Below are 16,839 nucleotides of genomic sequence, written 5' to 3'. Positions count from 1 at the left end.
AGTTACATTTCATCCCTTCTTTGTATTTAATTTTATTTTGTGTATATCTATATTTCTTCCTTACAATTTTGGGATGCAGTGACTTCTAACAGAGCAAAATACACCCAAAATCTAGTGTATGGCTCTGTTCTATTCACCTGTCTGATCATATTCTTTTTGTTTTCCCCTTCCTTTTTTTTTCTTGTTTCTTTTTGGTATTTTTTCGTTTTGTTAGAAGTCTTTTTACTTTTCATGTTTACAGCTACATTCTATCCTTTCAATGTATTTAATCTTATTTTGGTGTATACACACAAGTTTTTCTTTACAATTTTGAAATGTACTTTCTTATAACAAACTAACCAAAATACACTCAGGATACAGTGTATTGCTCTGTTCCGTTCACCTGTTTATATCCCTTCTTTTTTTGTTGTTGGTATTTTTTCTCTTGTTTCTGCTTATCTTTTAATTTTCATTTTCACAGTTACATTCTATCCTTTCATTGCATTCAATTTTATTTTTGTACATATTTAAGTTTTTCTTTCTTTACAATTTTGAGATCTAGTTTTCTAACAAACAGACCAAAATACACACAGGATCCAGTGTATTGCTCTATTTTGTAAACCTGTCTGATTATATTCTTTTTTTCCTTTTTTTTCCTTTCTTCTGGTTTCAGCTCTCTTTCAATTTGATTAGTATATATTTCTTTGAAATCACTGTTGCCATTTTAGAATTTTGTTCTCTTGTTCATCTATTCTTCTCTGGACAGAAAGACAAGATGGGAAAAGCTCAACTCCAAAAAGAGAACAAAAGGCAGTAATGACTGCCAGGGAGCTAATCAGTGTGGACATAAGTAAGATGTCGGAACTAGAGTTCAGAATAACAATTATAAAAACACTAGCTGGACTTGAAAATAGCATAGAAGACACTGGAGAATCCCCTTCTGGAAAAATAAAAGAACTAAAATCTAAGTTGAAATCAAAAAGGCTATTAATCAGATGCAATGAAACAATGCAGATTCTAAATGCTAGGCTAAATGAGGCAGAAGACAGAATTAGTGATCTAGAAGACCAAATGACAGAGAACAAAGAAGCTCACGAAGAGAGATAAACAATTACTGGATCACAAGGGGAGAATCTGAGAGATAAGTGATACCATAAAGTGAAACAATATTAGAATAACTGGCATCCCAGAAGAGGAAAGAGAGAGCAGGGTAGTAGGTATATTGGAGGAAATTATAGCAGAGAACTTCCCTAATCTAGGGAAAGAAAGACGCATCCCAGGCCAGCTGGCACAGAGAACCTCCCTCAAAAATCAATAAAAATAGGTCAACACCCTGACACACAACAGTGAAATTTGCAAATCTCAGAGACAAAGAGAAAATCCTGAAAGCAGCTCCAGACAAGAGGTCCATAACCTACAAGGTTACAAACATTAAAATGGCAGGAGACCTATCAACAGAGACCTGGCAGGCCAGAAAGGACTGGCATGATATATTCAGGGTGTTAAATGAGAAAAATATGCAGCCAAGAATACTTTATCCAGCTAGGATGTCATTCAAGATAGAAGAAGTGATAAAAAGCTTTTAGGACAAACCAACTAAAAGAATTTGTGAATACCAAACCAGCCCTACAAGAAATATTAAAAGGGATCCTTTCAAGAGAGAGCCCAAAAGTAACACAAACCAGAAAGGAACAGAGACAATATACAGAAACAGTCACTTTACAGGTAACACAATGGCACTAAATCCATATCTTTCAATAGTTACCCTGAATGTAAATGGGCTAAATGCCCCAACCAAAAGACACAGGTTATCAGACTGGATAAAAAAGCAAGACCCATCGACATGTCTGCAAGAGACTCGTTTTAGACTCAAAGACACTTCAGATTAAAAGTGAGGGGATGGAAAACCATTTATCACACTAATGGACATCAAAAGAAAGCTGGGATGGCAATCCTTATCCCAAATAAATTAGATTTTAAACCAAAGACTGCAATAAGAGATAAGGAAGAAAACTATATCATAATTAAAGGGTCTATCCGACAAGAAGATCTAATAAATGTTGTAAATGTTATGACCCTAACATGGGAGCAGCCAATTATAGAAGCCAATTAATAACAAAATTAAAGAAACACATTGATAATAATACAATTTTAGTAGGGGACATTAACACCCCACTCACAGCAATGGACAGATCATCTAAGCAGAAGATCAACAAGGAAACAAAAGCTTTGAATGACACACTGGACCAGATGGACTTCAGAAATATATTCAAGACATTCATCCTAAAGCAAAAGAATACACATTCTTCTCAAGTGCACCTGGAACATTCTCCACAAGAGATCACATACTGGGTCACGAATAAGGTCTCAACTGGTACCAAAAGACGAGGATCATTCCCTGCATATTTTCAGACCACAATAGCTTGAAACCTGAACTGAAAAACAAGAGGAAATTTGGAAAGAACTCAAATACATGGAGGCTAAAGAACATCCTACTAAAGAATGAATGAGTCAACCGGGAAATTAAAGAATATAAAAAATTCATGGAAACAAATGAAACTGGAAACACATCTGATCAAAACCTCTGGCATGCAGCAAAACCAATCCTAAAAGGGAAGTATATAGCAATACAAGCCTTTCTCAAGAAACCAGAAAGGTCTCAAATACACAACCTAACCCTACACCTAAAGGAGCTGGAGAAGGAACAGCAAATAAAGCCTAAACCCAGCAGGAGAAGAGAATTAAAAAAGATCAGAGCAGAAATCAATGAAATAGAAACCAAAAGAACAGAACAGATCAACGGAACTAGGAGCTGGTTCTCTGAAAGAATAAGTAAGACTGATAAACCCCTGGCCAGACTTCTCAAAGAGAAAAGAGAAAGGACCCAAACAAATAAAATCATGAATGAAAGAGGAGCGATCACAACCAACACTTAAGAAATACAAATAATTATAAGAACATATTATGAGCAACTATATGCCAACAAATGAGGCAATCTGGAAGAAACAGAGGCATTCCTAGAGATGTATAAACTACCAAAACTGAAATAGGAAGAAACAGAAAATCTGAACAGACCCACAATCAGCAAGGAAATTGAAGCAGTAATCAAAGTCTCCCAACAAACAAGAGCCTGGGGCTGGATGGCTTCCCAAGGGAATTCTACCAAACATTTAAAGAATTGATACCTATTCTTCTGAAGCTGTTTCAAAAAAAGAAACGGAAGATATAACCAAGATGTCAGAGATGGAATTCAGGCGAGCAATTGTGAAGACAACAGCTAGAATGGAGAAATCAATTAAAGGCAACTTAGATTTCTAAGGGCAGAAATGAAAGCTGAATTGGCAGAACTTAAAAATGCTATCAATGAGATCCAATCTAATCTAGATAATCTAACAGCTAGGGTAAGCAAGGCAGAAGAACGAATTAGTGACCTGGAAGACCATTTAATAGATAAAATAGGAAAAGAGGAGGCCAGGGAAAAACAACTCAGAATCCATGAAAACAGAATCAGAGAAATAAGTGACACCATGAAACACTACATTGTCAGAATTATTGGAATCCCTGAGAGGGTGGAGAGAGAGAGAGAGGACTAGAAGATATATTTAAGCAAATTGTAGTTGAGAACTTCCCTAATCTGGGGAATGAAACAAACATTTGTGTCCTAGAGGCAGAGAGGACACCTCCCAAGATCAAAGAAAACAGGCCAACATCCCAGCATGTAATAGTAAAACTCACAAATCTTAGAACCAAGGAAACCATCTTAAGGAGAGTCGGGGGAAGACATTCCTTACAGAGGGAGGAACATCAGAATAACGTCAGACCTATCCACAGAGACCTGGCAAGCCAGAAAGGCCTGGCAAGACATATTCAGGGTACTAAACGAGAAGAACATGCAGCCAAGAATACTTTATCTGGTAAGGCTGTCATTTAGAATGGTTGGAGATGCAGAGCTTCCAAGACCAGCACAAACTGAAAGAATATATGACCACTAAGCGGGCCCTGCAAGAAATATTAAGGGGGGGTTCTATAAAAGGAGAAAGACCACAAGACTGATATACAACAGAAATTTACAGGGACAATCTATAAAAACAAGGTCTTCACAGGCAACATATGACAATAAATTCATGTCTTTCAATAATCACTCTCAACGTGAACGGCCTAAATGCTCCCATAAAATGGCACAGGGTTGCAGATTGGATAAAAAGACAGGACCCATCCATATGCTGTCTACAAGCAACTCATTCTGAGCCTAAAGATACATCCAGACAGAAAGTGAAGGGATGGAGATCCATCTTCCATGCCGGCAGACCTCAAAAGAAAGCTGGGGTAGCAATTCTTATATTAGACAAATTAGATTTTAAACTAAAGACTGTAGTTAGAGACACAAAAGGATACTATATCATTCTTAAAGGGTCTATCCAGCAAGAAGATCTAACAATTGTAAGTATATACGCCTCCAACATGGGAGCAGCGATCTACAAAAGCCAACTGTTAACCAAAATAAAGAGTCATATTGATAACAATACGTTAATTGTAGGAGACGTCAATACTCCACTCTCAGCAACAGACAGATCATCTAAGCAGTAAATCAACAAAAAAACAAGAGCTTTGAATGACTGGACACTGGACCAGATTGACCTCATAGATACATACAGAACATTCTATCCTAAAACAACAGAATACTTCTTCTTCTCCAGCGCACATGGAACTTTCTCTAGACCACATACTGGGTCACAAATCAGGTCTCAACTGACACCAAATGATTTAGATTATTCCCTGCATATTCTCAGACCACAATGCTCTAAAACTGGAACTCAATCACAAGAAAAAATTTGGCAGAAATTCAAACACTTGGAAGCTAAAGACCACTCTGCTCAAGAATGTTTGGGTCAACAAGGAAAATAAGGAAGAACTTAAACAATTCATGGAAGCCAATGAGAATGAAAACACATCGGTCCAAAACCTATGGGATACTGCAAAGGCGGTCCTAAGGGGGAAATACATAGCCATCCAAGCCTCACTCAAAAAAAAAGAAAAATCCCGAATTCACCAACTAACTCTACATCTTAAAGAACTAGAGAAAAAGCAACAAACGAAGCCTAAGCCATGCATTAGAAGAGAAATAATTTAAATTAGAGCAGAGATCAATGAATTAGAAACCAGAAACACAGTAGATCAGATCAACGAAACTAGAAGTTGGTTCCTTGAAAGATTTAATAAGATCGATAAACCACTGGCCAGACTTATCCAAAAGAAGAGAGAAAGGACCCAAATTATTAAAATTATGAATGAAAGGGGAGAGATCACAACTCACACCAAGGAAATAGAAACGATTATTAGAAATCATTATCAACAACTATATGCCAATAAACTGAGCAATCTGGATGAAATGGAGGCCTTCCTGGAAACCTATAAGCTGCCAAGACTGAAACAGGAAGAAACTGACAACCTGAATAGGCCAATAACCAGTAACGAGATTGAAGCAGTGATCAAAAACCTCCCAAAAGAGCCCAGGGCCTGATGGACTCCCTGGGGAATTCTACCAAACATTCAAAGAAGAAATAATACCTATTCTACTGAAGCTGTTTCAAAAATAGAAACAGAAGGAAAACTTCCAAACTCATTCTATGAGGCCAGCATTACCTTAATCCCCAAACCAGGCAAAGACCCCATCAAAAAGGAGAATTTCAGACCGATATCCCTGATGAATATGGATTCCAAAATTCTCAACAAAATCCTAGCTAATAGGATCCAACAATACGTGAAAAGGATCATCCACCACGACCAAGTGGGATTTATCCCCGGGATGCAAGCGTGGTTCAACATTCGCAAATCAATCAGTGTGACAGAACACATTAATAAGAGGAGAGAGAAGAACCATATGGTCCTCTCAATTGATGCAGAAAAAGCATTTGACAAAATCCAGCATCCTTTCCTGATTAAAACTCTTCAGAGAACATTCCTCAATTTCATAAAATCCATCTATGAAAAACCCACAGTGAATATCATCATCAATGGGGAAAAGATGAGAGCCTTTCCCTTAAGATCAGGAACACGTGAAGGATGCCCACTCTCGCCACTATTGTTCAACATAATACTAGAAGTCCTAGCAACAGCATTCAGACAACAAAAAGAAATTAAAGGTATTCAAATTAGCAAAGAAGAAGTCAAACGCTCTCTCTTCACAGATGACACGATACTTTATGTGGAAAACCCAAAAGTCTCCACCCCCAAATTACTAGAACTCACACAGCAATTCAGTAATGTGGCAGGATACAAAATCAATGCACAGAAATCAGTTGCTTTCTTATACACTAACAATGCAACTGTAGAAAGAGAAATTAAAGAAACGATTCCATTTACAATAGCACCAAAAACCATAAGATACCTCGGAATAAACTTAACCACAGAGGTAAAGGATCTATACTCTAGGAACTACAGAACACTCATGAAAGAAACTGAAGACACAAGAAGATGGAAAAACATTCCATGCTCATGGATCAGAAGACTAAACATTGTTAAAATGTCTATGCTACCCAGAGCAATCTATACCTTCAATGCCATCCTGATCAAAATTCCAATGACATTTTTCAAAGTGCTGGAATAAACAATCCTAAAATTTGTATGGAATCAGAAAAGACCCCGAATCACCAAGGAAATGTTGAAAAACAAAGCTGGGGGCATGACGTTGCCCGATTTCAAGCTATATAACAAAGCAGTGATCACCAAGACAGCACGGTACTGGCACAAAAAACAGACATACAGACCAATGGAACAGAATAGAGAGCCCAGATATGGACCCTCAACTTTATGGTCAAATAATCTTCGACAAAGCAGGAAAAAATATGCAATGGAAAAAGGACAGTCTCTTCAATAAATGGTGCTGGGAAAATTGGACAGCCACATGCAGAAGACTGAAACTCGACCATTCTCTCATACCCTACACAAAGATAAACTAAAAATGGATGAAAGACCTCAATGTGAGAGAGGAATCCATCAAAATCCTAGAGGAGTACATAGGCAGCAACCTCTTTGACATTGGCCACAGCAACTTCTTTCAAGTAACATCTCCAAAGGCTAGTGAAACAAAAGCAAAAATGAACTTTTGGGACTTCATCAAAATAAAAAGCTTCTGCACAGCAAAGGAAACAGTCAACAAAACAAAGAGGCAACCCACAGAATGGGAGAAGATATTTGCAAAGGACACTACAGATAAAGGGCTGGTATCCAAGATCTATAAAGAACTTCTCCAACTCAACACCCAAAAAAATAAATAATCAAGTCAAAAAATGGGCAGAAGACATGAACAGACACTTCTCCAAAGAAGACATACAAATGGCTAACAGACACATGAAAAAATGTTCATCATCATTAGCCTTCAGGGAAATTCAAATCAAAACCACAGTGAGATACCACCTTACACCAGTCAGGATGGCAAAAACTGACAGGGCAAGAAACAACAAATGTTGGAAAGGTTGTGGAGAAAGGGGAACCCTCTTACACTGTTGGTGGGAATGCAAGTTGGTACAGCCACTTTGGAAAACAGTGTGGAGGTACCTCAAAAAATTAAAAATAGAGCTACCCTATGACCCAGCAATTGCACTACTGGGTATTTACCCCAAAGACACAGATGTAGTGAAAAGAAGGGCCATACGCACCCCAATGTTCATAGCAGCAATGTCCACAATTGCCAAACTGTGGAAAGAGCCGAGATGCCCTTCAACAGACGAATGGATAAAGAAGATGTGGTCCATATATACAGTGCAATATTACTCAGCCATCAGAAAGTATGAATACCCAACTTTTACATCAACATGGCTGGGACTGGAGGAGATTATGCTAAGTGAAGTAAGTCAGGCAGAGAACGCCAATTATCATATGGTTTCACTTATTTGTGGAACATAAGGAATAGCATGGAGGACATTATGAAAAGGAAGGGAAAAATGAAGGGGGGGAATCGGAGGGAGAGATGAACCATGAGAGACTATGGACTCTGAGAAACAAACTGAGGGTTTGGGGGGGGGGGTGGGAGCTGAGTTAGCCGGTGATGGTTATTAAAGAGGGCACGTACTGCATGGAGTACTGGGTGTTATACGAAAACAATGAATCGTGGATCACTACATCAAAAACTAATGATGTACTGTATGGTGACTAACATAACATAATAAAATTAAAGAAAAAAAACAAACAAAAAAAAAGAAATGGAAGGAAAACTGCTAAACTTATTCTATGAGGCCAGCATTACCTTGATCCCAAAACCAGATAAAGACGCCACTAAAAAGGAGAATTACAGACCAATATCCCTGATGAACATCGATGCCAAAATTCTCACCAAAGCCAAGAGGATCCAATAGTACATTAAAAGGATTATTCACCAAGACTAAGTGGAATTTACTCCTGGGCTGCAAGGATGGTTCAATGGGATACACTACATTAATAAAAGAAATGACAAGAATCATATGATCCTTTCAATAGATGCAGAAAAAGCATTTAACAAAGTACAGCATCCTTTCTTGATTAAAACTCTTCACAGTGTAGGGACAGCAGGAACATACCTCAGTATCATAAAACCCATATATGAAAAGCCCACAGTGAATATTCTCAATGGGGAAAAACTGGGAGCTTTTCGCATAAGGTCAAGAACACAGCAGGGATGTCCACTATTACCACTGCTATTCATCATAGTACTAGAATTCCTAGCCTCAGCAGTCAGACAACAAAAAGAAATAAAAGGCATCCAAATCTGCAAAGAAGAAGTCAAATTCTCACTGTTTGCAGATGACATGATACTTTATGTGGAAAACCCAAAATTGCTGGAACTCATACAGGAATTCAGCAAAGTGGCAGGATATAAAATCAATGCACAAAAATTAGCTGCATTTCTACACACAATGAGACGGAAGAAAAAGAAATTAAGGAGTCAATCCCATCTACAGCTGCATCCAAAATCATAAGATACCTACGAATAAACCTAACCAAAGAGGCAAAGGATCTGTCCTCAGAAAACTATAGAACACTCATGAAATAAATTAGGGAAAACCCAACAAAATGGAAAAACATTCCATGCTCATGGATTGGAAGAACAAATATTGTTAGAAGTCTATGCTACTTAGAACAATCTATACATACAGTGCAATCCCTATCAAAATACCATCATCTTTTTTCACAGAGCTGGAACAAATAATTCTAAAACTTGAATGGAACCAGCAAAGACCCTGAATAGCCACAGGAATGTTGAAAAAGAAAACCAAAACTGGTGGCTTCTACAATTCCAGACCTCAAGCTCTATCACAAAGCTGTAAGCATCAAGACAGTATGGTACTGGCACAAAAACAGACACAGAGATTAAGGGAATAGGACAGAGAACCCAGAAATGGGCCCTTAATTCTATGGTCAACTATTCTTTAACAAAGCAGGAAAGAATATCCAATGGAAAAAAGGCAGTCTCTTCAACTAATGGTGTTGGGAAAATTGGACAGCCACATGCAGAAGAATGAAACTGGACCCTTCCCTTACACCACACACAAAAATAGACTCCAAATGGTTGAAAGACCTCAATGTGAGACAGGAGTCCATCAAAATCCACAGGCAGCAACCTCTTCGACCTCAGCCGCAGCAACTTCTTCCTAGAAACATCACCAAAGGCAAGGGAAGCACGGGCAAAAATGAACTATTGGGACTTCATCAAGATAAAAAGCTTTTGTACAGCAAAGGAATCAGTCAACAAAACCAAAAGACAACCGACAGAATGGGAGAAGATATTTGCAAATGACATATCAGATAAAGGGCTACTATCCAAAATCTATAAAGAACTTATCAAACTCAACACCCAAAGAACAAATAATCCAATCAAGAAATGGGCAGAAGACATGAACAGACATCTCCCCAAAGAAGACATAAAAATGGCCAAAAGACACATGAAAAAATGCTCAACATCACTTGGTATGAGGGAAATACAAATCAAGACCACAACGAGATACCACCTTACACCAGTCAGAATGGCTAAAATTAACAAGTAAGGAAATGACAGATGTTGGCAAGGATTAGGATAAAGGGGAACCCTCCTACAGTGCTGGTGGAAATGCAAGCTGGTGCAGCCACTCTGGAAAACACTACAGAGGTTCCTCAGAAAGTTGAAAATAGAGCGAACCTACAACCCAGCAACTGCAGTGGGTATTTACCCCAAAGATACAAATGTAGTGATCCAAAGGGGCATCTGCACCCCAATGTTTATAGCAGCAATGTCCACAATAGCCAAACTATGGAAAGAACCCAGATGTTCATCAATAGATGAATGGATAAAGAAGATGTGGTATATATGTACAATGGAATACTACTCAGCCATCAAAAAAAAAAAATGAAATCTTAACATCTGTAATGACATGGATGGAACTAGAGGGTGTTAAAGCTAAACAAAATAAGTCAATCTACTTTTTTGTTGTTTTTATTATGCACTACATTAATACACTGCATAACCTTCTCGAAGGGGTAGATGAGTATGACTGAGTTATATTTCATCAATCAGGAAAATACTTCCTTAATCGATATTCTGCAAACCCTTTGACACATAGTAACGATTAACTCCAGAGAACCACCTATCTCTCTGCCTCAAACTCCACTGATATGGATAATAGGCAACCCTTTTTTCCTTGCCCCCGTTACTGAACCACGTGGATGTGCGCTGTGGCTATGCCGGGGATGACCAAGCACACGGCCATGACGCCGATCCCAGGCAGGATCTCGAATCACATCGGCAGCGCGATTGCCAGAGCCAAACCCCTGCCTTCCCGGCCCAGTAAAGGTGATAAGTGGAATTTAAGAAACAAAACAGAGAATCATAGGGGAAGAGAGTAAAAAATAAAACAAGATGAAACCAGAGAGGGAGACAAATTGTAAGAGACTTAATCATAAGAAACAAACTGAAGGTTCCTGGAGGGGAGGAGGTGGGGGGATGGGTGATAGACATTAAGGAGGGCACGTGATGTAATGAGCACTGGGTATAAGCCTGATGAATCACTGACCTCTACCTCTGAAACCAATAATACATTATATGTTAATTAATTGAATTTAAATTAAAAAATGGAAAAAATATTTAATATTTGAAGTTTATACAGTGGATATTTACTATTTTGGTAATTTTTTTTTTTTAAGATTTGAGAGAGAGATAGAGACAGAGAGAGAGAGAGAGAGACAGAGAGACAGAGACAGAGCGCAAGGTGGAGGACCCTGAGATCATGACCTGAGCTGGAATCGAGTCCAACTCTTAACCAAATGAGCCACCCAGGCTCCTCTGGTAATTCTTTATTAAGTAAAAAAATAAAAACTTAGGAAAACAAATCTTAGAGGAAAAAAAGTCTACAAATCTGAAGGAACAGGGTGGGTTTCCAATATAATGCATTTATATTTAACAATAACAAGTAATGGTCTCTGTAAATTAGGAATAATCCATCAGAAGAGAGGTCTAATCTTAGGAATCCTACTGAGTATATAACATATCAATACACAGAATTTGGACTATAAATCAAACGTGAGATTTTAACAGAGGGGTAAATGCAAACCCTACAGCTTCTAGAATTAAGGCAATTATCTGCAATCCAATATAGAACATACTCAGATGGAGAAAATAATAGGGAAAATGAATAAAAACCCAAGAAGACACATATATGTATATGAAGAACATAATGCACACCTGCCTATGAAAAAGGGGAAATGTATAATGTATTCAAAATGCTATTATAAAACTGACAGGTAATGCAGCCCAACAATATGATCTTTAAACTAGTTAGACATTACTTGAAGGTCTCCTCAAAACATGAAGTGATTTTTTTATTAACTTGACTAAAATATTTTCTCTTAGAGAAGAAACAGGAGAATCATATTAGCACACCTCATTTTTACCAACAAAGACAAGTAAACACAATGGAATGGCGGGAGAAAAAGGACAATTTCATGTTAGATTTTGTGACAGCCAGAATTAAGCAAATTCTGAGTTCAACTAGAGATGTAATACAGACTTAACAAAAATGGAGTTCTAAAACTAACACTGACATTAAAATTGGAAACCTCTCCAGTGAGAATTTCAGCCAAGAATTAAAAAATCAAAAGTAGCTAAAAAGCAGTATCTGCAATAATCTCAAGTTTTAAGGAGACACTGACAATAGGAAGACATAACCAGGAACAAATATAAAACTTTTATGAACCTACAGAAATGTCAGTAAGATTAAATGCCCGGTATATTTTTGGGTGGGGGGACAAGTTCATGCTTTAAAGGGAGGCTTTAGTTACAGTCATAGCAGAAATAAGCATTCTTATGGAAGCAAAAACCAACCAGCTTTCTTTGAATAACATAATAAGAAATGATTGAAAAACAGAATAGTTCTGTTTCTGTTTTTTTAATCCATCTACTCTGTCAAAGATTACATTCAACCTGGAAAACTAGGCCATGGTAAGAGAACTTAAAACTCTAACTGGTGAAACTTTTACTTAAGGGAACACTTGATACAGTCATCTCACATCACAGATACCGAACCTGGTGATATTACTCGATCAACATTAACACTTCCCTAGAAATCACGGACAACTACAGAGGTCTTAGAAGACTGAAATGGACAAATGCCCAGATTTCCTTAGAAAGAAAAAGATAAGTTACTATCTTTTATTAACTGGTCAAGTGAATGTGGATTGTGAGAAAAAAAAAATTTTCTTAAAGATTTTATTTATTTACTTGATAGAGAACAAGCAGGGAGAGCGGCAGGCAGAGGGAGAAGGAGAGGGAGAAGCAGGCCTCCAGCTGAGCAGGGAGCCTGATGCAGGGCTGGATCCCAGGACCCTGAGATCATGACCTGAGCCGAAGGCAGACACTTAACCGACTGAGCCACCCAGGCATCCCAGGATTGTGAGAAAATTTTAAACACATAAATTTAGGTATAAGTAGAAAGAAAAGCATTGATCATTAGAAGATGGTAAATTTCATAAAACAGGCATTCTATGTTAACTAAATTTCTTCCTCTTTACTAAACAGATAACTAATAAAGTGATGAATTATTACAGATGTAATATACCAATAATTGAGCAACGTACTTAAGGTCTGCCTTTACTTTTTTTTTTTTAATAATTTTTTTTTTTTTTAATTGACAGAGAAAGCAAGCATGCAAGCAGGGGAAAAGGGGCAAAGGGAGAAAGAAAGACAAAATCTCAAGCAGACTCCATGCCCAGTGCAGACCCTGACACAAGGCTGGATCTCACGACCCTGAGATCATGACCTGAGTCGAAACCAAAAGTTAGATGCTTAACTGACTGAGCCACCCAGGTGCCCCTGCCTTTACTTCTTGAGAGAAAATTTGAAAATATGAACTGTATCAGGCACAATTAATCATGCAGCCACAAATGCAATTCAGAGATTTCATGAACCTGAATGGGAAAAAAGTTACGTTTTTATTTTAACTACTACTGACAGTATTTCTTTCAATTATAAAGGTAGGCAACAAACTTTGTTACTTACACAAATTGTGTATCATTTATATTCCTTAACATAACTGAACATATGTTGAAGTTTCATTTATACCTTCAAATTTACAGTTTTTTGACCTACTGTTAATTCCTGTTATTTTAATCCATAAAGAAAAGCAGGTACATTACTACTAACACAAATTTGAGATTCTTAAAAAATATTTTGAAACTATGTTCTATTGAATTTATTTTCTTTGTAATTCTATGCAGTCTATGTACTTAAAATCATAATTTTGATAAGAGATTCCAGGGCTTCCAACTGTCAAAGCTGTCCATGAGACGAAGAAGGTTGTAAGGACCCCTGAGAAGTCAACTGATATTAAATGATTTTAACCAGAAAATGATACCCTTTTATTCAAGGCTTCAAAGATAAGACTCCAACACAAAAAAAAAAATGAAAAGTGAGTCATTCTAACAAGATGAATTTTAACAAAGATAAAGTCTTATACTTAAACTAAAACATTTAACTAAATTTCAAAATCCTGGTAATATAAGTAGCAAGACCTATTCTTCCACTAAAAGCAATCAAAAATGTTGGAAATAAAATAAAACAGCAACAAAAAACTTACTAAGAAACAATAAGGAGGCAAGAGACTAAGGATTTATCAACTCAAACATCAAACTGAAGGAGTAAGCTAACAGATTTAAATAAGGCCCAGAAAAATTTTATCCTGAGATCATTTTTTGCACCTGGTAAACTTAACTCCTTTTCACAACCTCACAGAGCACAGGGAACAGAAGCCAAAGGTGAGGAGTCCAGCAAGGGCCCTTCTCACAAATCTAGAATCTCAAAAGATACACACTCAAGACAAGAGTAATCCAGAAGTTAAATATTCTTCTCTCTAAAATCTACTCACAGGGAATGGAAAGAAAGGCTCTGAGAAAAACTGGGAAAAGGGGGTAGTACCCCTCTGACTGTAACCACAATAGAGTCCTCATGTGGGTACACAGCGCAACATCTCCTTGGCATTCCATAATATCTCAAGTACTGTCCACCAACATACCCAAGACAACTGGGAGAAGAAAATAAAATTCTTCCTGGAATGAAAGTCCACTTAACCTAGGCTCCAGAGAATTTTCCCAAATAATTTTCCAATAAAAATGAATAGCACACAATCAAAAATCCCTAAGTATATAAAAACAAAGGTTACCATGAATAAGAATCAGCCAAAACAAAATATAGGAGAAGAAAAACAAAGAAGTCTAATGGAACTATCTGAATAGAGAATTATCTGGTGAGAGAGAATATAAAATAACTCCACTTACGCTGTCTGAAGAAATAAAGACAAATTTAAAGCACTATAAAGAACAAAGCAGATTTTAATTTATAACAAAACAATTCTGAAAATGAAAAATATAATCACTAAATTTTAACCGAAAGATTTAATAGCATATTAGACACAGTTTAAGAGGATCTCAGTAATTCAGAAGATAAATTAAAAGAAATTACCTGGCATGTAACAGAGGGAAAAAAAAAGGAAAGAAAACAGGATATAGAAGAATAAAAGGTAGAGTAAGGAAGGCTAAAATACATTAATCCAGAGTTCCAGAAGAAAAGATTTAAGAGAAGTGTATGAAGAGTTAATGGGTAAAAATCTTCGAGATGAATTTTCTAAAATTCATTCAACCTACCAATCCTCAGAATGGTCCACAGCTGGATATATTACACTGAAACTACAGAACAGAAAAGATAAGACAATCTTGGGGCGCCTGGTGGCTCAGTCAGTTAAGCATCTGCCTTCGGCTCAGGTCATAATCCCAGGGTCCTGGGATCGAGCCCCACATTGGGCTCTCTGCTCGGCGGGAAGCCTGCTTCTCCCTCTCCCACTCCCCCTGCTTGTGTTCCCTCTCTCGCTGTGTCTCTCTCTGTCAAATAAATAAATAAAATCTTTTTTAAAAAAATTTTAGAAAAAGAAACTTGCAAAAAAAAAATTCCCTCTCTTCCTCTCCCTTTGCCCCTCCCCCACCCAGCTGGAGCACATGCACACGTTCTCTCTCCCTCTAAAAACAAAAAAACGTGTAATATGTAGAATTGGCTAATCATGTTGTTTACCTACCACTAACATTGCAAACCAACTATACTTGAATTGAAAAAAAAAAAGGTAAAAGAAAGAAGTAACAATAGCATGTAAATGATGAGGATGGTAAATGGGAGTTCAACTGCTCTCAAGTCCTTGTACTGACTGAGGGTAAAAATTTATTAAATTTCTATCTTGAGAAAAACATGTGTTGTGATTATACTAGAGTAAAAAAAGAGAACGTTTAAGTTTCAAATGGTATAGTGAGGGGGTGGAGGGAAACAAAGTAATGCTAAAATTTATCTAAAAAAAGAAAAAAAATGTGCAAATATAGACTGAAAAATATCCCACTACATGTTGTTATGACACATCTAAAAGTAAAGATAGAGTAAAAGAACAAAAAAAAAAAAAAAATAAGCAAATTCGAACCAAGAAAAAACTATAATATCCATACTATTATCAGAAAAATAAATGAATAAAAATATTGGGAAAAAAATGAAAACATTACTAAAAATACACATAGTCAACTTCATACAAAGAAAAGATCTGGTTTATTGGAGAAAAAATTTTTATTATGCATGTACCTATTGACAGCAAATTTATTTAAAAAATGACAGATCTAAAAGAAATAGACAAATGCACATTCACAGTGACATTTTTCATTTATTTCTCTGAAGAACTACTGGAATATGGTGACAGAAGACAGGAAAAAATCCAATAAGGATACAGAAGATTTGAAGTATGTGATAAATATGACCTAAAAATATGTATAGGGAAACATACGTGAAATATTTTTTTAAATTACCATATGCTGAGCCAGAAAGCAAGTATCAAGAAATTGGAAGGCATTAAAATCCTACAGATCTGGGGCACCTGGGTGGCTCAGTCGTTAAGCATCTGCCTTCGGCTCAGGTCATGATCCCAGGGTCCTGGGATCGAGCCCTGCATCGGGCTCCCTTCTCTGCAGGAAGCCTGCTTCTCCCTCTCCCACTCCCCCTGCTTGTGTTCCCTCTCTTGCTGTCTCTCTGTCAAATAAATAAAATCTTAGAAAATAAAATAAAATAAAATCCTACAGATCACCTTTATGTGATCTTATATATTTTAAATATATTTATATATATATATTATATATATTTATATCATGTATTAAATATATATTTAAAATATATTTTAAAAATGGAATCTGTAATTTAAAATCTTCCACAAAGAAATCTCCAAGTCCATATGGTTTTACTGTTCAATTAGGTGAAATACTGAAAGAAAAAATAACACCCAATCTTATAAAAATTCTGCAAAAGAATAAAAAAGGATGGCATTTTTATTTTCTGAGGCC

At 36.8% G+C, this 16,839-nt stretch overlaps 1 protein-coding gene and 1 pseudogene across 4 annotated transcripts in view; both read right to left on the bottom strand.

Annotated features, from left to right (window-relative positions):
* Nucleotides 1-16,839, bottom strand: part of VPS13A (vacuolar protein sorting 13 homolog A) — a 268,847-nt gene that overhangs the window by 181,216 nt on the left and 70,792 nt on the right. The gene's annotated exons all lie outside the window — the stretch shown is intronic.
* Nucleotides 10,418-10,730, bottom strand: LOC118542777 (NADH dehydrogenase [ubiquinone] 1 alpha subcomplex subunit 1 pseudogene; annotated as a pseudogene).

This window comes from Halichoerus grypus, chromosome 14, assembly GCF_964656455.1.
Source record: "Halichoerus grypus chromosome 14, mHalGry1.hap1.1, whole genome shotgun sequence".
Taxonomy (NCBI): domain Eukaryota; kingdom Metazoa; phylum Chordata; class Mammalia; order Carnivora; family Phocidae; genus Halichoerus; species Halichoerus grypus.
This window is presented reverse-complemented; position numbering and strand designations above follow the sequence as displayed.